General features: G+C 27.3%; 1 long non-coding RNA gene across 1 annotated transcript in view; it reads left to right on the forward strand.

The window, feature by feature from the left end:
* Positions 1–25,000, forward strand: part of LOC136831709 (uncharacterized) — a 390,961-nt gene that overhangs the window by 178,209 nt on the left and 187,752 nt on the right. The window contains exon 3 of the long non-coding RNA XR_010850956.1: positions 12,103–12,162. This is a non-coding gene — a long non-coding RNA (uncharacterized lncRNA). The remainder of the gene's footprint in view (positions 1–12,102; positions 12,163–25,000) is intronic.

Below are 25,000 nucleotides of genomic sequence, written 5' to 3' on the forward strand. Positions count from 1 at the left end.
TTTATTTTTTATTTTAAAAAAATTTTTTTTATTTTTATTTTTATTTTTATTTTTATTTTTTTTTTTGTTTTTGATTTTATTTTTATTTTCTATTTTTTATTTTATTATTTTTTATTGTATTATTTTTGTTTTACTTTCATTTTTGTTAATAATTTTAAATTTTTGAGTTTTTTTATTTTTTATTTTTTTATTTTAAGTTTTTAAATTTTTATTTTTTTATTGTTTATTATTTTTATTTTTTAATTTTTTATTTTCATTTCTAATTTATAATTTTTTACTTTATAATTTTTAATTTTATCTTTTATTTCTATTTTTTTTATATTTTTGTTTTATTTTAATTTTTTAGTTTTAATTTTTATTTTTGTTTTATTATGTATTTATAATTTTTATATTAATTTTAAATTTTTTGTTTATTTTTAATTCATTTATATTTTTTATTTTTATTTTATTTCTTTTTATTTTAAAAATTTTATTTTTGTTTTACTTTTATTTTTTCTGAATTTAATTTTTTTTTTCTAATTTTATCTTTTTTATATTTGTTTTATTTATTTATTTGTTTTTATTTTTTTAAATTTTATTTTTTCATTTTTTTTTTTTTATTTTTATTTTTAATTTTACTATTTTTTATTTGAGATTTTTAATTTTTGAGTTTTGTTTTTATTTTTTATTATTTTATCATTAATTTTCTTTTTTTATTTTTATTTTTTATATATTTTTTTTTATAAATTTTTTGTATATTTATAATTTAAATTTTATTTTTTTATTTTTTTCTTAAATTATTTTATTATTTTTATTTTTTATATATTTATATGTATATTTTTATATTTTATTTATATTTATATTTTTTATATTCATTTTTAATTTTTGTTTATTTTTAATTATTTTTATTATTTATTTTTATTTTTATATTTTATTTTTATTTTTATTTTATTTTTATTTTTTTTTATTTTTATTTCTTTTATTTTAAAAATTTTATTTTTATTTAATTTATATTTTATTATTTGTCCTTTTTATTTTAATTTTCTATTTTAATTTTATTTTTATTTATTTTGTTTTTTTATTTATTTATTTTTTTATTTTTATTTTTAATTTTAATTTATATTTTATTTATTATTTTTTATTTTTATTTAATTTTATTGTTTTTTATATTTAAATTTTTAATTTTAATTTTTTTTTATTTTTAGTTTTTATTTTTTCATTTTAATTTTTGATTTTTTATATTTTATTTTATTTTTTTTTTTATAAATTTTTGTTTATTTATAATTTAATTTTTAATTTTTAATTTTGAGTATTAAATTTTAAAGTTTTGAGTTTTTAGTTTTTAGTTATTTTTTAAATTTTAGAATCTTTAATTTTTTTTATATTTTTATTTTTAGTTTTTAATTTTTCATTTGTACTTTAAGGCTTTTTTATTTTTCATTTTTCATTTTTGATTTGTAATTTTTAATTTTTTTATTTTTTTTTTTGTAATTTCAATTTTTAATTTTATTTTAATTTTTTGCTTTTTTTTCTAATTTTTATTTTATTTTTTTGTATTTTTTATTTTGATATTTTTCTTTTTCTTTTTTGTTTTATATTTTTAATTTTGCATTTTTAATTTTTTTAATTTTAAATTTTTTATAATTTATAATTTTTAATTTTTAATCTAAATTACTTTTATTTTTATTTATTTTTATTTTTATTCTCACTTTTATTTATTTTTATTTATAACATTTATTTTTATATCTAATTACTTCTGTTTTTGTGTTTTAGTTTTGTTTATTTTATTTATTTAAATTTTTTTATTTTGTTTTAATTATTCTTTTACTTATTTCTAATTTAAATTTTATTTATATTTATATATTTTTATTTTTTTGTTTTGATTTATATTTTCTTTTTTTTATTTTTTATTTTATTTATTTTTAAATTTGAATTAATTTTTTTCATTTTTAATTTTATCTTTTTTTTATTTTTTTTATTTACATTTATATATTTATTTGTATTTATTTTTCATTAAAATTGTATTTAATTTTATTTTATTTTTAATTTTTTTCTATCTTTATTTTTATTTTTAATTTTTTCCTTTAATTTTTTATATTAATTTATTTTTATAATTTTTATTTTTACATATTTATTTGTATTTTTATTGTTATTATTGTTACGTTTTATTTGTTTATTTTTATTTTTACTTTCATTTATTTTATTTTATTTATTTATTTTATTTATTTATTTTATTTCATTTATTTTTTAATCTTAATTTTCCCTAATTTTATTTATTTATTTTTATTTTTAATTTTGTTTATTTTTTGTTTTATTTTTGGTTTTTAATTTTTCTTACTTTTAATGTAAGATTTTTAATTTTTTATCTATAATTTTTAATATTTTTGTTTTTAGTTTTGTTTATTTTGTTTATTTTTAATTTTTTTTAATTTTTTTTATTTTCTTTTTCTTTTTAATTTTTAACTTAATTTTAGTTTTCATTTGTAATTTTTAATTTTTTGTGTTAACTTTTGAGTTTTGAGTTTTTAGTATTGAAGTTTTTCATTTTTATTTTGCATCTTTTTTAATTTTTAATTTTTATTTTTAATTTTTATTTTTAATTATATTTTCCAACTTTAACATTTTTAACTTTTAAAAATTATTTTTTTATTTTATTTTTATATTATATTTATATTTTCATATTTATATTTGTATTATTATTTTTACTTTTATTTTATTGTTAATTTATTTTAATTTTTTTATTTATTTTTATTTTTGACTTATTTTATTTTTTCTTATTTTGATTTTTATTTTTATTTTTTTCATATTTTGATTTTTATTTAATTTTATATTTAATTTTTTTATTTTTATACTTATTTTTCTTAATTTTTTTGAGTTATTTTTATTAAAAATTTTTAATTCTGTTTATTTTTGTTTTTTAATTTCCTGTTTTTCATTTTTATTTTAAGGTTTTTAATTTTTAATTTTTTATTTTTAAAATTTTAACATTTCTAATTTTTAATTGTTAATGTTTGAGTTTTGAGATTTGAATTTTTAATTTTGACTTAATTTTTGAGTTTTTTTAATTTTTGATTTGTTTTCATTTTTAATTACTATTAAATTTCATTTTTAATTTTTAAATTTTCGGCTTTAATTTCTAATTTTCATGTAATTTAATTTTTTTAATTCTTATTTATTTATAATTATCTTCTTTATTTTTAATTTTCAATTTTAAATTTTTCAAGTTTGTATTTTTCATATTTTAATGTTTGTCTTTAATTTTTAATTTTCATTTAATTTAATTTTTTATTTTTAAATTTTTAAAATTCTTATTTATAATTATTTTCTTTATTTTTATTTTTCAATTTTTAATTTTTGAATTTTGTATTTTTCATATTTTATTTTCTTTTTTTACTTTTTGTTTTTTTTAAATATTTTAATTTGTTTATTTTCTTTTTGTATTTTTTAAATTTTTGTTTTTATTTATTTTATTTTTATTTTTCATTTTTTATTTATTTTTCATTTTTATTTTTTTTTTATTTCATTTTTTTATTTTTCTTTATCATTTTTATTTTTTAGTTTTATTTAATTTTCTTATTTTATTTTTATTTTTGTTTATTTTGTTTGAATTTTTATTTTTAATTTTTAATTTAAAATTTTTAAAAAAATTCTAATTGTTTTCAATTTAATTATTTGTTAATTTTTTATTTTTTATTTTCAAATTTTTAGTTTCAATTTTTTATTTAATTTTTTTTTATTTTTATTTTTTATTTTTATTTCTTATATCTAATTTTTTACTTTTTAATTTCTAATTTCATTTGTATTTTTATTGTTATTTTTCGTTTTATTTTAATTTTTTATTTTTTATTTTTAATTATCGTTTATTAATTATTTTTGGTTATTTTTAATTTGCATCTATTTTTAATTAAATTTTATTTTTTATTTTATATTTATATTTATAATATTTTTTATTTCAAATTTTATTTTTATATTATCTTTATTTTTATTTGTTTATTTGTATTTCTTATTACTTTTGATTTTATTTTAATTGATGTAAATTTTTTATTTTTATTTATTGATTATTTTGTATTTATTTTTAATTTAAATTTTATTAATTTTTATTTTATTTCTAATTTTATTTTATTTATATTTTGATTTTTTATTTTAATTTTATTTTTATATATTTTATTATTTTATCTTTAAAATTTTTTTATTTTTGAGTTTTAATTTTTGAGTTTCAAGTTTTAATTTTTTTTTTTTTTATTTTATATTATTTTTATTTTTTGAGTTTTAAGTTTTGAGTTTTGAATTTGTTTATTTTTCTTTTTTTATTTTCATTTATTAATTTTTTAATTTTTTTATTTAAATTTCTTTTACTTTTATTAAATTTTTATTTTTTATTTTTATTATTTTTTCATTATTTCTTTTTATTTATGTTTTTATTCTTATTTTTAATTAATTTTGTTTTTGTGTTTTAGTTTTGTATTTTATTTTCAATTTTTTTATTTTATTTTAATTAGATATTTATTTTTATTTATTTTTAATTTCATTTTTATTTATCTGTATTTATATATTTTTATTTATTTTTTTTTTTATTCTTAATTTTATTTTTATTTCTTTAAATATTTTTTTATTATTTTATCCTTACTTTTTAATTTTATTATTTTAATTTTTATTTTTTAATTTTTATATTTATATTTATATTTTTCATTTTTATTTATTTTTAATTTAAGTTTTATTTATTTTAATTTTTTCTTTATTTTTAATTTTATTTTTATTTCTTATCTTTAATTTTTTTTTATTTTTAATTTTTAATTTTTTTTATAATTTTCTATTATATTTATATTTTTATATTTATATGTTTATATTTATTTTTTATTTATATTTATATTGTAATTATTGTTATTTTTACTTTTTATTTTTGCCTTTAATTTTATTTCTATTTTTTTGCTTTAATTTTTTAAATTTTTTTATTTTATCTTTTATTATATATTTTCTTATTTTAAATTTTTCCCTAATTTTATTTATTTTTATTTTTATTTTAATTTTTTTATGTTTTGTTTTATTTTTTTATTTTATTTTTTTTTGATTTTCTTTAAATAATTTTAATCTATTTTTATTTATTTTTATTTTTCTTTTGTTTATTTTATTTTTTTTTTATTTTTATTTTTATTTTATTTTTGTATTTTTCTTTTTATTTATTTTTCAGTTTTATTTTTATATTTATTTATTTTATTTATATATATTTATTTTATTTTTATTTCTATTTGTTTTAATTTTTTTTAATTCTTATTTTTATAATTATTTCTATTTAGTTATTTTATTTTTATTTTCATTTATCTTAAATTTTATTTATTTTTATTTTTATTTTATTTTTTATTTATTTTTGTTTTTATTTATTTTCATTTTAATCTATTTTTAATTTAAAATTTATTTTTATTTGTTTTATTTTTTTAAGTTTTAGATTTTTTTATTTTTAATTCTATTTTAATTTTTTTATATTTTTATTTTTAATTTTTATATTTATATTTATATTTGATTTTATTATTTTTAGTATTGTTATTTTTATTGTTGTTTTTAGTGTTATTTATATTTTTATTTTTATTTATTTTTATATTTTTTTTTTTATTTAATTTTTTCTTTATTTTTATTTTAATTTCTATTTGTTTTTATTTTTATTTGTTTTTATTTTATTAATTTCTTAATTTTTAAATTTTTATTTACTTATTTTTTATTTTATTTATTTGCAATTGAAATTTTATTTATTTTATTTTATTTAAAATTTTTAGATTTTAGTTTTAATTTTTTTATTTTATTTTTATTTTTTTACATTTAGTGTCTTTAATTTTTATTTCTATTTTCATTTTTATTTTTTATCTTTATTATTTTTGTTTTTATTTTTTCCAATTTTTATATTATTTATATTTATTTTGTTATTATTGTTATTATATATTATTATTCTTACTGTTATTTTTATTACTTGTATTTTTTTATTTTTTATCTTTTTTTTTTATTTTTTATTATTTTTATTTTTTTTTTTTATTTATTTTTCTTTTTTATTTTTATTAATTTTATTTTAATTTTTATTTATTGTTTTATTTTTACTTTTAAAATTTTTTATTTCAATTTTAAAATTTATAATTGTGTTTAATTTAATTGTTAATTGTCAATGTTAGTTATTAATTTTTGATTTTTAAGTTTTTTATTTTTTACTTTTTAATTTTTATTTTACATTTTTTTTATTTAATTTTAATTTTTGAGTTCTGAGTTTTTTATTTTTTAATTCTAATTTTTTATTTTTTTTTTTTTTATTTTTCTTTTATTTTTTATTTTTTATTTTTTTATTTTTTTGTTTTTTTTTTTTAATTTATTTTATTTAATATTTTATGTTTTTATTTTTGTTTTTGTTTTTTATTTTAACTTTCAGTATTTTTATTTATTTTCGGTGTTATTTTTAGTATTTTTATTTATTTTTATTTACTTTTAATTATTTTTATCTGTTTTTATCTTTTTTATTTTTATTTTTACTTTTTATTTGTTTTTATTTTTATTAATCTAGTTATTTATTTAATTTTTATTTTTTATTTATTTATTTATTTGTTTATTTATTTATTTATTTATTTATTTATTTTATTTATTTATTTATTTAATGTGTATGTTAATATTACGTAGGGCACTATACCAACAAGTAGTTTTCGTACAAAATTGTCCATAAAAGTTGGTCAATGTTGCCACATCAAAGGAGGTTCGGAATTACTTTTGTAATTTCGAAATTAAGTGTAAAATTCTATTTACCAGGATATAGTGAAATATAACGGAAGAAATGAGAAGTTAGTAATTCCAAACATCATCAAAGAGTAAAAAGAATGCCTTGGTGGTCTTAGAAGGACATTACAGTTAAGACAAAACAATGTAAAATTGTCTGTGCAAGTCCTGTAGAAATTCTGTTGAGGTCATCGATTGTAAATGTTTCTTTTTATCGTTCAGGCAGGGGCGAACTTCGTGGAATGGCACAAACAGCGTCAGCTCTAGTTTTACCGTTTCTTCATAATCACGGATAATCGGAATTTACGTGTTGCATATTCCACCACTGTGAAGGAGATGCCCAGTACTTGAAGTGTCTTAGGACTATCAATTAGTAACAGGCCAGTGGAATATCTAAATTATTTTTGGAAATAATTGCATTTACATGGACAGGTGTCTCCGGTTGTTGATGACTTATTTTCCTGGCCTCATGTTGAAATCAAAGAAACTTTATTGCCAAATTTATTGTGGATCTGAAGAAAGAGTTGTTAGAAAACCGAGATTTCAATGATATTCTGTGTAATAAAGCACTATATCCGTGTGTGTGTGTGTGTGTGTGTGTGCATGTAAATAAAACAACGACAGCCTGCGGGCAGTCAGGTCTTAAGTTTAGACTTGTCGTTGGCAAGTTCGGAGACATTTTCACCAGTGACCTTCATTTATACTTGCAGAATGATAGTAATTATAGTGATATTAAAGTTAAAAAAATTTGTGACTTTTAATAATGACAGTACGGAAGAAGGTATAAACTTGACCAATTAATTACTAACATAGGTCCTTGCTTGGTACTGTATTAGTCTTTTACCGGCACTTCATTCATTTACGAGAGATGAACTGTTCTCTGGTGCCATTCAGCCTTCTGTTCCGTTAACATCCCCGAAAACACTCGGTGACAGCAATATTGTAACGCCATTCTACAAAAATCGCAGAATACAGAAGAAAAATTCTAGTTCCCAAATTTTGACGAAAAAATTTCCTGTCTTCAGAACAACGAACCCTGTTTTCCAGGCTCACTACACCAACGCTGAAACGCTAGAAGTGTCTAAATATACATATGTGAATACATACTGTAGACACTTTTGTCAGAGTACAGATTCACTGTGTTAAAACTGTTATGTAGATAAATGAGATGTTTCCACAGGAAATCTTAAAACCTTGAGAGCCCCGAACTGCAAGACGACACCAGGCCAAACAAAACTTGGACAAGATTTTCAAGCTTCATCTGTCCTGGGCAAAAGGCATTCTCAAGATGGCTGCGTAGATTAGAGTTCCTGGAGGAAAAGGAAAAGTTTGAACGTAACTCCGGTCGAGGGACGTGAATATTGCTGTTGTCTTTGCTGATGTGAAATATATATGCAGGAGACCATGATTTTCAGTCATACCATTTATGAAACAAGGGACAAGAACAGCCAACTAGGTAACATGGATTATGCAAGACCAAGAAGGCTGCCATCGTTGGTTTTATATATATTTTTTTTTACTTTTTCATTTTTTTAACAGTAACAAATAATGATTCAAACAAGTAACGATTTCAGTAGTGATGTATATGCAAATGAGTTGGAAATCCCTATTATTATAGCATCATCGGAATATTTCTACTGCGAGATATGAACAACTACACATATACAAATGGACAAACTAAGAATTCAAGTAGTAAAAATCAGATTAATATTCTTCAAATTTTTGTTTTGGTTTGTACGGACATTAATTTTTGTTCAGACTGTGCGTTAGAGATGGCATATTGAAAAATACATGGTTTTATTATGTTTTCAAGTTAATAAGTTATGGATACGGGTAAAGTGACCGTCATTCATTTTGAGAAGACTTTCTTGTGAGTTTAAAGTAAAAATAAAAAAGACGTAATAATTTTTCATCTTTTCCCACGTGCCCCCTTATTGGACTAAGAAGTAAACGCGGAAGATACACAAAGCTTTAATGATGATACTGTAAGAGATCGTTAGTCCAATTCAGGGAAATTAGAATAATGAAACTCAATAAACGTTTCCGTTTAATACCTAATCCTTGAACAAAGGACGCTTGACGAGGAGTTCTTTTGCGATGGGAATACTAATAACATTTCATCTTTCGACCTGCAAATCAGCTCCAGATTTACTTGGAATGGTCCGGATTTAACATCCAGATTTCGATCATTTGGATGCGAGGAAATGAAGATTTTCATCAGATTTATTAAGTTTGAAAGCTAAAGTTATCTGAAAACAAAGAAATTTAAAATGTATAAGTAAAAACATTTTATATTTTTAAGAAACAGAACGAAAACTTACGCATGTAAATCTGTAAAAAGTACCTTATAGGCTTCCTCACATGTACAGCATTAAGAATACGAAATTCTTTACATAGAACAGTACATGGAACAGTGAACAATAAAATCGAGGTATCTGTCTGGAGGTAATTGGTCCTCATTTGTATGAGAGAAATGGTTATTCTTGAAGAAAATCATTGAACAAATTTATGTCATTGGACGAGGTCGAGGTAGTTATCCTTAATTAAAAAATCTGTTTGTTAACAGTTTTACACTATATCTAAATAAAAGTACCCTCTGCAAACTAGATTTTGAATTCACTTCTGGCCTGCGTGTGTCTTGATTCTAATAACCTATCATCTTTCAAGAGATAGGTATTCTGCCTCCACGGTTTGACCTCAATATTTTCTCATTAAATCACCTTCATTTTCCAACATAATTATTAAAATATTTACTTTTGCTATGAATATCGATGCTCCATGTAAGTTCTAATACCTTCTAGTGACGTATTCTCCCCGTTTTTCACTTATGAAACAGGCTCCTAATATGAGCTTGCACACTTGCAAGATTAGAACGTCAGTCTCGCCAACTGCTACACGAGGCTCAGTTCCATTAGACGACCGACGTCGTTACATGTTCGGCTTTGTCAACATTGTTGTCAACCGGTCCCCATCGTTATCTGCCTAACTGTAAGGTTCCTAGAGAGTCTGTTCTAGACCCATCATCACAGTATATTAAATCCAAGGGCCCAGTTGCTGACTGTCAGCCACATACTCCCACTTTGCAGTTCAGTAGATTATTTGATACCTTGGGCTATGTGATGTATCAACAGCGTTACATTTCCTCTTCCTAAGAGGAACTCATCCTCTCTTCCATACTTTATGGATGTCTTTATTCCATTCAGTGTCTTTGTATTAATTAAACTGACGATTCACAATGCACAGTAGGCCAGTGCAACGTGTTTCTTGAAATATGGTTTCAAATAACTCTCCCGTAATTTTCTGGGAAGAGAGAACATTGTCAAATATTTTGATCTCGCATTCCTCAATTGCGCGTACCATATTGATAATATACAGACCTACTTTCTTATACATACTGTATATCAGTTAGCAGGAGTGTCGTTCAGTAGTAACAGTCGACATGTTTGAGTTTTCAGTGAGAGCTTTGTTTTTTACGAATCCGTGCGTCCGTATTAAGCTCTCAGATTGTATGAAAAACACACGTTAATTTTTATCTGGGTTTATGTTCGAACTCTTCGGGTGATTCTTTCCCACAACACACTAACATTATCTTTAATCCTAAGCTAAGCATGACAAGTCCATCTTCTTGGCGGACGCAAAAATCTTGTAATTTTTGTAGGCAAACATTAGATGAAGAAGGGTGTTCTCTGTTATATCCATGTGAGGAAGCCTATAAGCATTTTTTCATTTTATCGGGGGTCTTTTATTCACGATTGCTGCTCTGCTTCCCAGTCGATCTTAATCCAATACCTAGTAACGAAAATTCAGCCACCTTAAAGTATATCATAATAGATATTATTAGCATTAATTTTTTTTAATCTTGATGCAGAATAACAACTGACATTTATTGTTGTGTTAATTTCGCACGTATAATTAAATGAGAAAAAGACGCATTATATGCTAACTTGAGACAATTTTAATCACATTGTTTAGGTTGCAGCTAAAAAAAAATCAAAGTATTATCCGGAAATAGGCGACGAAAATTGTTAATAAATAGAGCGAAAGTTTATCTGTAAATTTCTCCGTAATTGTATTATAAGTTTAAAATCTCTCTCTCTCTCTCTCTCTCTCTCTCTCTCTCTCTGTATGTGTGCGTAAGCGCAAGCACTATACGTAAAAATTGCTGTAGTTAATGTAAGACGTCTCATGGATTTTTTGAGGTACTTTGCAAAATTTCGATAAGGATAAATATTGTGTCAAAATGGGTGGGTGTGCATGTGTGTGCGCGTGTTGTAAGACTGTTCATAGAGCAAAATAATATCGGGAAGTTGCAATATTAAGTGTCGTAATCTCAAGAAACTAATATCTCCAAAAGTTGAATCCCGGTAGGGCAAGGTTCCAAATGCTGCAAACTAGAGAAGTGTCCAGTATAAAAGTTGAACAAAAGGATTTGCGCAAAGAAGTTTCAACCTTTTCTCTGTTTCGTTTTGATCTATGAAATACTTTTAACTGTTAATGATAAAATAATATTAGTAGTATTATATAATATATATATATATATATATATATATATATATATATATATATATATATATATATATATATATATATATATATATATATATATATATATATATATTTGTCTAGAGATAGCAGATCAGCCAAGGAACAAGAGAAAACAGAGCCTTCCCGCCCTTTCACTATTTGACACCCACTAAGTCAAGCATCACACTTGCAAATGGAGTAGAATTTTTGCCTGGCCCAGCAGAGGTTGTAGTTTGGCTTACTTCTTTGGTAACCGTGACATTAAATGCATATTGTACGACTTATGCTTGATTTTTCGCTACGGAGTAATGGGTGCGAATCTGATGAAGTCACTGAAGCATTGGGTAGGTGAGGACTGTACTAACCCTCGGGCATTGGTAGATGACGCGTAATAACAAAGGACAAGTATCGGGGAATCTGGTCAGCCTTCCTTGCTCTATGCCAAGAGCAGTGTGCTGGAAATTCTACAGAATGTGCCATGTGAGATAATTATAACTCTTTCCAAGAGTAGGTCAATGCCTCCTCTTATTATGAGGTAAGTCACTTTGCAAGAAATTGTTGGAAAAAAAAAAATATTTCACAAATGAGATCCGAATGACTTTGCCGACTGGATGCTGCGCAATACACAGTTGAACTCCTGACACATCCAGAAAACTGGAAACTGTTAGATATCAACTGGGATGCTGATATCGAAAAAAAAATTTTTTTTTTTTACTTTATATCACGGTAGTTTGCACGGGATGTTATTATTAACAAATATTACTGTGGCTAAATTATCAATTCTTATATTTCATTGGATCATGACAAGTAACATCTAGAAGGAATAAAAAAACACGTTACCTTTCATGTTTTCAGATCTTCTCCTGGTACTGATCACTCGGCCTCCCAAAGGGGGAAACCACGAACAGAGTTCATGTAAGTCTCAACTGACGTCTGTTCTTTTTTTTACACGTCATTTAATGTCCGTTATTTAGGAATTTAATATCTAATATTTGGAAAGGGATATTAATTATATGTGAATATATGTGTATATATGTATTTGTATTTATATCTATATATAATTTATATGTATATTGTATTCCTATATATATAATATATACACACACACACACACACACACACATATACATATATATATATATATATATATATATATATATATATATATATATATATATATATATATATATATATATATATATATATATATATATATATATATATATATATATATATATATATATATATATATATATATATATATATATATATATATATATATATATTTTGAAATGCATTAGTCATGCTTCAGCACAAGGGTAATATTATTAGTTGTATAGTAAGGTGAAAGCTAAGTGTTGCATCCACAAAGGTATCTAGATATAAATGGTTTAGATGTATTTTTTCATTAAAAAAAGCTCGGAAAAAACCCTTCTTTGTAAAAAGAAATCCATGGAAGTAGACTAGTATCAGCGGGCTGAAGAGACATTGGCCTAATTTTTTTTTTCATACTTCCGCGTTTTTCTTATCTAATAATTTTCAAGATTTTACAACAAATACCTAGAATACCGTTATCTTCCAACTCTATGACCAAGTGCACTTACTTGATGAGACAATGATTACCTTCCCTACAGCCTCTTCCTAGTACACTTCTTTATCATATCACTAATTATGTTTTTCTTCCTTCTCTTCATTCTCCTAGCTGCGTCCATGTTTCCTTCTTTTCAGAAAAGCTATTCACGTTTATTCAGTAAATAAGTTTTAAACTCTTCATTTTCATAAACGGTCTCGTCCAGAAATATCAAGTCTTCCTGACAAAGCTCCATTAGTGCTGCAGTTTCTACTTTTGATAGCGTACGGTATGTGTTCTATTTGTTCAGAACATTTTGTTTGTATGTAGCAACTCACGCGCGAGAAAAGGTTCTCTCCAGAGAACCTTTTCTGACCTGAGGAATGCCGTCTTGATTTTATATTTCACAAAAGTGGTGCCCCTGTCGGTTGAATTTTGAATTACTGCGATGGGGGGGGGTTGCAATTTTTTTTGGTGGGGTGGGCGTTGTTATACTGTAAGTACATATAACAGGTTCTGAAAGAGAAAGGGTTTCTGTAACAGGTACATGCTCATAGAAACGTCATATTGGCTTCCGATGTGACGCACATGAGTGTCCCTGGTGACTGAGTGCAAAGTTTTCTGCGTATTGTTTCTTACCTAAATGAATTCATATATAAAACCATTTGGAAGAAAAGAGAGTATGTTAAGCGGGTTTCTATAAGTCAAAATGTGAATTCGTTAAGATTTTCAATTCATTTCGGAGGTGCAAGAGGGGGCTTGTGTAGGATTTGCCTGTTGAGAACGTGAAGGCTAGGCTTGATACAATTCTGTATCGTGCAAAGAATGTTTTGAGACAGCCCCATTCCTTGTTATGCTCTTGTATGAGGTTGTATGTATACATAGAAAAAGATGGCCGGTATACATTTAGTTGTTCAGGTGAGCTTAATTACATTATGATGCGCTATTTCCGCCGCTGTAGGTAACAGCTTGAAAATGTTAACATTGATGACAATAACCATAAACTTCACATTAAGTTACATAACATTTTAATTACAGCTCTTACCTTTTTTCATTCTTATCAGAGTAAAACCTCCTTCCCTTATGGTAAAACTGTTTAATAAACGTAAAGGAACCCTTCACAATATTCCTTCCTTTTATACAGATGCCGTTTGCGGCATGTCTTTCTCAGTCGCCTCAATTCATCGCGTTACATTTTCCTCAAGTGAACAAAAGGAAATGTACAGTAATATTGGTCTGATTCCCTCCGGCGTCTTGGCTCCCTCAGCATGGTTTGGTATTTTCCAGTATTTGAGTCTTATATAAATTTGGATAAGTAATTGCTTTCTAGTTTAACTTTTTTGTTCATATTTCATGAATTTTCCGTTTATTTGTTTAGCTGCCACTTTTTATCTTCATTATTCCCATCGTAATTTGCTTTGCTGTGCGTTAAAAAGCTTTTGTCATATGAATTTGATAATGGATTGTTTTTCTTTGTTTTTTATCCAGAATTTTTAGTTTACTTATTTGTGTTTATTCTTGTTCTTCATAACTGTATTTTTGATGTTTAAAAGCATGTGAGAACTCGTCAATGAGCAATGAAAGTGTTTTGTACATGGATCATTTTAACTAGGAAAAATTAAATCATCTTCACGATAATGAAGCATACCCGAAAAGCCAGTTGGTGAAAATATATTATTTTTGCTAAAAAAGAAGTTAATTTCTAAAGTTCGTGCATAATTAGGTTTGGTTTGAAATATTTAAAAATATGATTATTTACATGTAAATAGGTTAAATTTCAGGAGTTTGCGCGAATGTCAGCGGTAACTGCCATTGCGTCAGCGAAGTTAGACAACTGCATATGTATAGATATATATTTGTCACATAATCGTAAAATTTTTTATATTCACTAAAGTTTAGCTAAAAATTTCGTTTAGTAACCTTTTCATTAAACCTCGGTAATAACACCGAAGGGGAATTACACTGAAAAGAAATTCGCCACCAGGAAAACTCGAACTTCAAAAAGGGGAACCGACGACAAGTGTGTCGGGAAACCCCCCCTCCGGTGTTATTCCCAAAGTTGAGTGAACTGGATATATATACAATGTCACGGTATATATGAAAAAAATTCATTCATAGCTACATGCTACAAACGTACCAATCAGCTATCATGGTGGAGGTGGGTTAATATCGATTCTAAGTACAAAAACCTGAATTCGAAGGACATACGTACAGAAGAGTAGGGGTCAGCTTTATACCTCTCTTGACAGCTTAATGGTAATTTTCCACTGTTGGGAGTTCAACTCTCCCTGGTGGTGTACTGCTTATCAAGTGTAATTATCCTTTGGTATTATTCCAGAGGTTCAATGAATTGGACATTTGTAGCCTAATGTTTGTATTATATATATATATATATACACACACACACACACACGCACACACACGCACACACACACATATATATATACATATATATATATATATATATATATATATATATATATATATATATATATATATATATATATATATATATATATATATTATTAGCTAACCTTTATTGCCCAGAAAACTGTGAATGACAACCAATAGACTCTCTCTCTCTCTCTCTCTCTCTCTCTCTCTCTCTCTGTCTCTCTCTCTTATTAAAATAGTTGCTTCAATTACATTGACCAACATTTAACATTTTATGTTCTGACCCTTCAAACACCGCATTCCTATTGGGGCTGAACTTGGACTTAGTGCATCAGGAATGTCACTGTTCATCTCAGCGACCTCAAAAACTATAGATTAGACTTAATATCTGTTGTTTCCGATTATTTTTACATGTCACCCCCTTCCCACCCCCACCCCCACCCCTACCCCTTTGGTGCCTTTGGTGCTAGTGATGTCTTATCTCCACAGTATTCTTTTCGAGATAGTAAGCCATATGTATGCCAAGTTTGGTTGAAATTGCTCAATGCATTTCGGATTTATGCTGGAACACACACACACATATACATACATCCATATATATATATATATATATATTGATATATATATATATATATATATATATATATATATATATATATATATATATATATATAATATATATATATATATATATATATATATATATATATATATATATATATATATATATATATATATATATATATATATATATATATATATATATATATAGATACACACACACACACACACACATTATATATATATATATATATATATATATATATATATATATTATATATATATATATATATATATATATATATATATTCATCTTCTTGTTGTCATTTAATTGTTTGATTTTACATTATTATTGATTAAACGTGAGTGTTAAATACTGCATTAGTCTGTTAGCTCGTTCTCCTCCTCTCCGGTAGTGTGTGTGTTTGAAACTTTTTTGCTAATGGCTGTTTTTTTTTTTTTTTATCATATTTGGTGTGTGAGTGGAGGTGGCTCTGTGTTCTCCCCAAAGGTGCTTTTGGCCGAAACGGAGGGTCGTTTCTGAGCAACCTTGTAGAGGAGTATGATATTGGCCAGCTGCTTGAATCATCCGATACATTTGGATTTACTTGAAGCACTAGCATTTTTCTGCCACCTATTTCCAGTACCTCCCTGCTTAGTTAAAGCCGAGGGGCCTCTCTGAGCCACGGTATGGTGATGGTGAAATTATATTTTTAATCACGGCTTATATATATATATATATATATATTATATATATATATATATATATATATATATATATATATATATATATATATATATATATATATATATATATAATATTGGTTGTTTAAGGAGAATTAAAAGTCATTTATTGCTATTTTTAAAAAGAGGTAAACATTCATTTGAGAGAAACTACGCTTCAAAACATTTGGTGTATACCCAACAAACAAAAATATAATAGGTAGTGTTTGTTCCCGTCTGACCGTTTCCCAGCACCAAAGTTATATTAAAGTTAATTCCACTTCTGCTGACAAGTTAGACACACTGGAACCGCAACATAATGTAGAGGTGCAGGTGCCGCCGCGATAGGGGAACGCAGAAATTCCCATTAGAGATACTTTATGGAAGACGAACAACCAGAATATCTTGCAACGTGGTAGAAGTCATAGGTGTTAATGTTGCGGAAAAGGCAACCACCATCTCCATCAATTTTGTCTCAAAGACGTAAAACGTCGGTTCATATCCAGACAGCAACAGTATTCAACGGAAGTATTGCAAAAGACCTGAGGCATGCGGTATTCATACACCGTTTCTAAGATGTGCGGTCGAAAGCCAAGCGAATAAAACTTACCTTGCAGGATCTAAAATCATGTTCTTGTAAGTTCGGTGAAAGAGCGATAATGTGCAATCGAAAGTGACATCAGGTATTCTCAAATATAAAGACCCAGAGCGTAGTGTTTTCTACGCAAATCAAATCATGAAAATGGACCATGGTACGAGATCGGCTAACTTAGCCTCACTAAAGTTCAGCCATATATACGTTTCCCAGAATCATTTACTGTTCCTCTCCAGACCTCTTTCAAGGCCAGAGTAGTTCCTTCGTTCTTCATGTGTAGTACCGGAAAAATTCAGTTGAACTCCAGATTTTGGCTGTTTCTGAGCTGCCAAAAAGTGTGCTTTGAATTCCAGCATTATTGTTACCACTAGAACGACGAGGTAGATGAAGAGGATATTTATTCTTGTTATGTGTTAAATAAAGCTGGGCTTGTGCCTGCATGGGTCCTTGTTCCTGGAGTAGACTATAAAATAAGATAAACATGTGAAAGTGAGAAGAGGACGTCGCCAAGCTGCTTAAGAGTCATAGCGAAATGCTGACCAGCTCAGAGTGTTTGACCTTATATGTCTCATAAGGGACGAGAGAGGAATAAAACTCAAAAGCAGTAAACTTTATGGCAAGGTCTGTTGTTTAGACTTTGCTTTACGGTACTGTCCTCCGTAGAATTATTCAATGAACTTTTAAAACCTTGGGTTTATATATATATATATATATATATATATATATATATATATATATATATATATATATATATATATATATATATATATATATATATATATATATATATATATATATATATATATATTAATTTTGTGTGTATAATAATTTCACGGTTGTACACCGACTTTAAGATTATCTTTTGTAATAATCATGATTTAAAAGCTCATGAAAAGCACTTGAGCTCATATAATCTCTCTTGGTTTCCTTATTAATTTTTTTTGTGTTGTTCATTTTCCCAGAATAAAACGACTCGCTTGATTACGCAGGTGTGCGTTGTCCTTTGTGCCGAGGAGTGCATATTTTTGTGCAGGAACATTGAGAGCAAAGGTCTTCATTAACCTTCTCTTTCCTTCTGGAAATTTATTCTTCCTTTCCTGGAGTTTTCCCCCCGGAAATGTAAACCCATGAGATTTCTTTCTACCGAATGTATTTTTGATGCAGTTCATCAGCAGCTTTTTTTTTCTTTATGGAGTCGTTCCTTGAACAATTTCCTTAAATGAAATATTTGACCGTAGATAGCAATTTCTGCCGCTACAAAAATAGGAAAATAGAATTGCTTTCAGAATTGTTTTCCCATAGAGGACGGGGATAAACCAAACGCGAAAGTTAGCATGATTGTTTTCATCATCACAGCTTTGTAGTATGTTGCTTATCCTTCCACTTTTTTTTTTTTTTTTATCTGAACTTGTCGGTGAACATTTGAGTTGCATCTCTTTCTGTTTGCTGTTACTCAACGAAATTTCTTCACACAAGATGATTCCATGTTTGTTTGTCGTTAATATTTTTGTACAGTTTTATGCAGTGTTTTAATTCTTGACAAGTTCTTGTTAATAGTCCGAGCACATAATTGCATTGTAAGTTCCATATTAAAATTCTAACTGCTACTGTGCTTGTCAGGAGTACTTCTACCATGAAACAATAGGCGTCACAGGCAGCTCAGGGTGCAAGAACTAAACTCATTTTTTTTACAGAGGCGAATTAGCGCTCACTCGCAGGGGTGCCCTTTTAGCTCAGAAAAGTTTCCTGCTAGCTGATTGGTTGCAAGTATTTTGGCCGCATAGCATCATTGTTTTCAAATAATTACCAAGTAGTGTGAATCGAAACTTATTTATTAACCTAAATTTCTCCCTCAGATATATGTTTGTCAATAAATAATGTTAACGAATAAAGAGATTATAAAGTATTGTGATGGTAAGTCTAAATTTAATAACAACATCCACCGAAGTCAACGACAGGAGCTTGTTTTCGGATGCACGCTGCATAATTTTTTTACTTATCACATATTTTAACACCAATTGGGATAAATTACACTAAGCATAAGAAAAACATGTTATTATAAACTACTTTGAATACCAGAATCTACTAAAAAGATGGAATTAATAAAACTCGCTATTGGTGAAAACTTCCGGGGAGGTAAAAGGAACCGCATTTTCCCGTAAATTTGCAAGTTTGGATGTAACTTCCCTGTTCACTAACGTTCCAGTGAAGACGACGATGGAAGTAATAAAAAAGAATATGGAGGAAGGGGTTTATACATGCGACCTAGATCATGACGTTTTAATAAAACTGCTAACAGCGGCCCTCAGCGTTAATGTTTTCAAGTGGGGCGAAAACCATTATATACAAAAGAATGGCGCGGCCATTGGTTCGAGTCTTTCACCAATTCTAGCTAATATCTTTATGGAATGGTTTGAAAAGGAAGAGGTGGGCAAAGTAAATAAAGGGAACTTAAATATCGTAAAATGGGTAAGATACGTGGATGACATCTTGATTATTTACAAGGGAGAAAGGGAAGATCTACACAAGTTCCTAGAAAACATAAATAAACTAAATAAACACATCAAATTCACAATAGAAGAAGACATGGAGGGAGAAATTCCTTTCTTGGATGCCCTGGTAAAGAGGGAAGGGGAAACTTTCAAATTCAAGGTATATAGGAAGAAGACACACACCAATTCATACATACATAAGTATTATGTTCTCCAGTCATAGGCAAGAAAAAAAAATGGGAGTAATGACGGGGTTATGGGATTTGCAGTCCCGAATTTTTAGACGAAGAGCTGGATTACCTGAGGGAGAGCTTTAGGAGATTAGGTTACCCTAAGTATTGTTGGGAGTGGGCACACATCAAGGCAAGGAAAAACTATTTTGGGGAGAGGGAGAGGATAGGAAAGGAACATTTGGTAGGGAAGAAAATAATTACAGTCCGGGACAACAACTCTATTGCAGCCATCAACAGGAAGCTAGATAATTTCAAATTGATAGGCAGCTACAAAAACACCATTAGGAATAAAATAGTTAGAAACAAAAAGTTGGGAGAGGGGGAAGAGATTAGAGGGGGATATATATGGCAGCGTGTCTAGACTGTGAAGATGGGTACTATGGCGAAACTGGCAAATCATGTAAAGAGCGAAGCAAACAACACCTACAGAATATAAGGCATTATAATCAGACGTCGGTGGTTGCCAAACACTGTTGGGAAAATGACCATAAAATAGACTGGGAAAATATGAGTTTTCTGTACAGGAACACCAACAAAACGGCCAGATTTGTTTAAGAGAACGCCTTCATAACATGCGCCAACAACACAATGGCAGGGAACACCGGAAACGGCTTTGAAGACGGCATATCTACAAAAATCGTATACTCCACAGTAGCAAGGAAACGAAGGAAAAACACAAGAGAACGCAAAGAAAACGGACACCTGGAAGAAGAAGGGGGCAGAGAAAGGCCAAGGTCACAAGGGGGTGGGGGTCACACGGGAGCTGCCAGGCGATTATAGGATTAAAAGTACCCACCACACAGATATAAATACAGCTGGACCATGGGTCTGGTCACTGTACCCATACTTGATAATGTGGACTGTTTGTCCAAGAAAGCTTGTAACTTTTTCTGAATATATATATATATATATATATATATATATATATATATATATATATATATATATATATATATATATATATATATATATATATATATATATGATTATTATTACTTAAGAAGTGATTCATTTATCACACATTACCACAGGTGAAAAATAAGAAACGGGGTGTAGGTCTAACGGTTTCGACTTTTTTCCAAGCCATTGACAAAGGACTGATAGAGTATGAGAAGTCACAAATATATACTATATTACAAGAACAATTATACCAACGAACATACATAACCAGTTAGAGACTACATATCCCCCCAAGCTGGTGTCGGTGAGGGGAGCCTTCAAAACTCATTTACCTAAAAATCACAATATACTTCAGGGGACAATGCTGATAAACAATGAAGAGGTAGCGTATTGCTTGTTTATCAGCATTGTCCCCTGAGAGTATATTGAGATTTTTAGTTAAATGAGTTTGAAGGCCACTCCTACCTCGACACAGGCCTGAGGGGGAGATATGTAGTCTCAAACAGTTACGTATGTTCGTCAGTACTGTTCTTGTAATATATATATTAGTGACTTCTCATACTCTGTATCAGTCCTTCGTCAATGGCTTGGAAATAAAGTCGAAACCGGTCAGGACCTACACCCCATTTCTTATTTTTCACCTGTGGTAATGTGTGATATATATATATATTGAATATATAAACATTTATTCCCAACTAAATGGAAAATCATTCTGATGATGCATAATTCATACTTACAGTTAACACTTTCCATGAGTAAAATTGCCTTCCCCAAAAATATACACGAGTCAAGACCTAGTTATTTCAACTTTGCTAAAGAAGGATGTTCCACAGGATAATCAGTATTTTAAGCAGATGTTTATTATATGCATGGACATAGTCAGGTGAATAACGGACCATTATGCACCTAAGAACAGTTCTGCTTCTACCACTGACCGTCTTTTGATTCGAATATTTTGTGACCATTATGAACCTAAGAACTGTTCTGCTTCTACCACTGAACTTCTTTTGATTCGAATATTTTGTAATTATCGATCTGCATTATTTCATTGAGCCTCTGTAAAAAAAAAAAAAAAGCGTAAGTCGTTGAAGGCTCGGTCTGAAATTTACTCTGAACTGGTTGTTAGGAACAGAATCTGCTTCCTCGCTATTGTCCTATTTTTTTTTATGTTCTTTCTTGTTGAATGTCCTTTGGTTCCATGGAAGTTTCCGTCGTACGTCGGTGTCATACATATATACATATTCCAGTATTAAAGGTGTTGTCAACGCACGTCTTGTGTTTGTTGGTGGTTGAGTCTGAGGTTTTATCGCCGTGGTGACGCTAAAACTGTTTTCGACGTGAAAAGTGTCTTGAGGAAAGGTGGGTGCGTGAAAGGACAGAGGCTTTGAGTCCATATGATTTATTTTTGTTCGCTTTTTTTTTGTACTTGAGGAATTTGCCTGGTTGTATCGAATTGAGGAACGGTGAGGATTAAGCGTTACGGTAATTCTGCGCTTTGATTTTTCAATAACACTCAAGTTGCATAAGATTTTTATCACTAACATCGATTCCGAATTTTGTCCCAGAGATTTAGATGACGCTTTTGCGTGGAAATTGAGAGTTATGATAAAAAAGTTATAGTGTACACATGAAAGCAATTGATAAGTTTTCCAGAGTCAGTCTCAGTAATTTTTTCAAAATTAGTCTGTACTGATCGTAACTGCAAATTTCCGTCATCTTCTCAGTTTCATTATGCCTGAAGAGGAAATAACGTATCGTGAAATATTGGTGAATGAACAGTTAAGGTAAATATTTTTATGTTGCATTAGGGTTCCATGCTGTAACTTCAGTTAGTTTATAGGAGGAGACTTTAGAATCTCTTTTAGCTCTTCCTTTCAGACATGACGGCAGTTCATTTGTTTTTTTTTTTTTTTTTGCTTTTACGCTACAGCTGTATTCTAGCCTGCACTTTTAGTTGCTCATAATAGATGCACGTACTACCGTTTGTTAGACGTTTATATTCGTTATGAGTGGAGAAACATAATTTGAACCGAGTTTAAAAAAAAAAATGTCCGTCCAGATAACATGACGGTATGTAGGTGCATTTCCTTACTTTGCGAAATTTTAAGTGTGACAACAGTTATAGACTATTTGGAGATAGCATAGAAGTAATCAAAGTAACAGTATATATATATATATATATATATATATATATATATATATATATATATATATATATATATATATATATATATATATATATATATATATTATATCACACATTATCACAAGTGAAAAATAAGAGACAGGGTGTAGGTCCTGACTGGTTTTGACTTTATTTCCAAGCCACTGACGAAGGACTGACACAGAGTATTAGAAGTCACAAATATATATACTACAGGAACAGTACTGACGAACATACACTACCGTTAGAGACTACATATCCACCCACAGGCCGGTGTCAAGGTAGGAGTGGCCTTCAAAACTCATTTGGCTATAAATCACAATATACTCTCAGGGGACAATACCGATAAACATACCGACCATAGGCGACATCAGATCCACAACTGACAGGTGTCAGGGAGGCGAAGTTTGGAAAACTCATTAGCACTACTGCCCCCCCTACTGTGTTTACAAATACGACAATCTTATTTCTTACATCTTTACTGCCTACCTTAAAATTTAAACAATTTACAAATTTCTTTTGATATTAAAGGATCATGTTTATACATTCCTTGACTGATATTCATATTATGGCTGTAACTTTCTTTTGTAAAGGTAGATTCAATGATATTCCTTTCCAGTGCATTATTAGAATATACAATCCTTTTTGACCCTTCGCAGTTGATAGCATGATTGTTCTCACTAACGTACAAAAATACCACTGTTCTCCTGTGCATATCTCTCACATTTCTCATGCTGTTCTATTCTCCTTTCCAGTGCTTTACCCATCTGGCCAATATAAAAGTTGTCACAAAACTTACATTGAATTTTATATACACACCCTTTAGTATTGTCGGGGGAGTTCTTGATAAGTACATGTTTCATTGTTTTATTGTTCTTAATTGCGGCATTGACACCAAAATTCTTAAGAAGATGGGATATCTTTCATATTATTATTATAAGGCAGTACAAGCAAATATTTTGTGTTGTAAGGTTCTTTTTGGTTTTGATACATAGTCTTTTTCGCCGCTTCAAGTGCACTGTTTAATACAATGTCAGGATATTTCAATTTCTTGCCTGCATTCCTAATCTTGGCTATTTCCTCAGCAATATATTCAGGGCTACATACACGTAATGCTCTTAAAAACATTGATGAAAACACTGATTTTTTTTACTCTTATTGTTTTGTCCTGAATAGAAATGCACATAGGAAGAAGAAATATTAGTGGGTTTTCTGTACACACTATATTTAAACCCACTACTATTTCTTCGTATGAGGACATCCAAAAAGGGTAAGCACCCATCATTTTCCATTTCCATAGTGAATTTAATTGATGGTACTAATTGATTTAACTTGGCAAAAAAGTTATTTACATCTTGGTTCCCTGGCCATACACAAATTATGTCGTCAACATACCTAAACCATTTTACATTGCGTGGAATTATGTTGTTTATTATTTTCTTTTAAAAAAAATTCCATATATAAGTTTCTTAACACTGGGGATAGAGGGTTTCCCATTGCCATACCAAAATTTTGTGCGTAAAATTTACCATTAGATTCAAATTTACATTCTTTCACACATAATTTAATCAGTTCAATTAAAGTGCTTTTAGAAAATGGGATATCCAGCTGTTTGTTCTCTAATAATTCCTATAAAAACTCCATCAGATCATCAGTTGGCACCTCTGTGAATAGTGACACTACATCAAAACTCACAAGCCTGGATTCACTATTAATCTGTACACTATTTAGTTTATTTATCAGGTCCACATTATTCTTGATATTGGCATTTGAGATAGTACCTACCAATGGGCTGAGAATATCCACTATGTACTTCGCTAGCTTGTTAGATGCTGAACCAACTGAACTGATAATTGGCCTGGCAGGAAAGTTTTTTTGGGTTTTTATTGTACCATACATGTAAGGTAGCGATAGAGAGGTCACACACAACTTCTTTATAAGGCTTTCGTTAACTTTTAACAGGTTTTTCACTTTCCTATTGAAACCACTGTTCACATTGTCTAACGGGTTCTTATTTAATTCTTTATATGTGCTAACATCACCTAAAAGACCATCCATTTTTTTTATATATTCACTTTTATTTAAAATTACAAGAGCGCCTGATTTATCTGCTTTTATCAT

This window comes from Macrobrachium rosenbergii, chromosome 48 (genome assembly GCF_040412425.1).
Source record: "Macrobrachium rosenbergii isolate ZJJX-2024 chromosome 48, ASM4041242v1, whole genome shotgun sequence".
NCBI classification, from domain to species: domain Eukaryota; kingdom Metazoa; phylum Arthropoda; class Malacostraca; order Decapoda; family Palaemonidae; genus Macrobrachium; species Macrobrachium rosenbergii.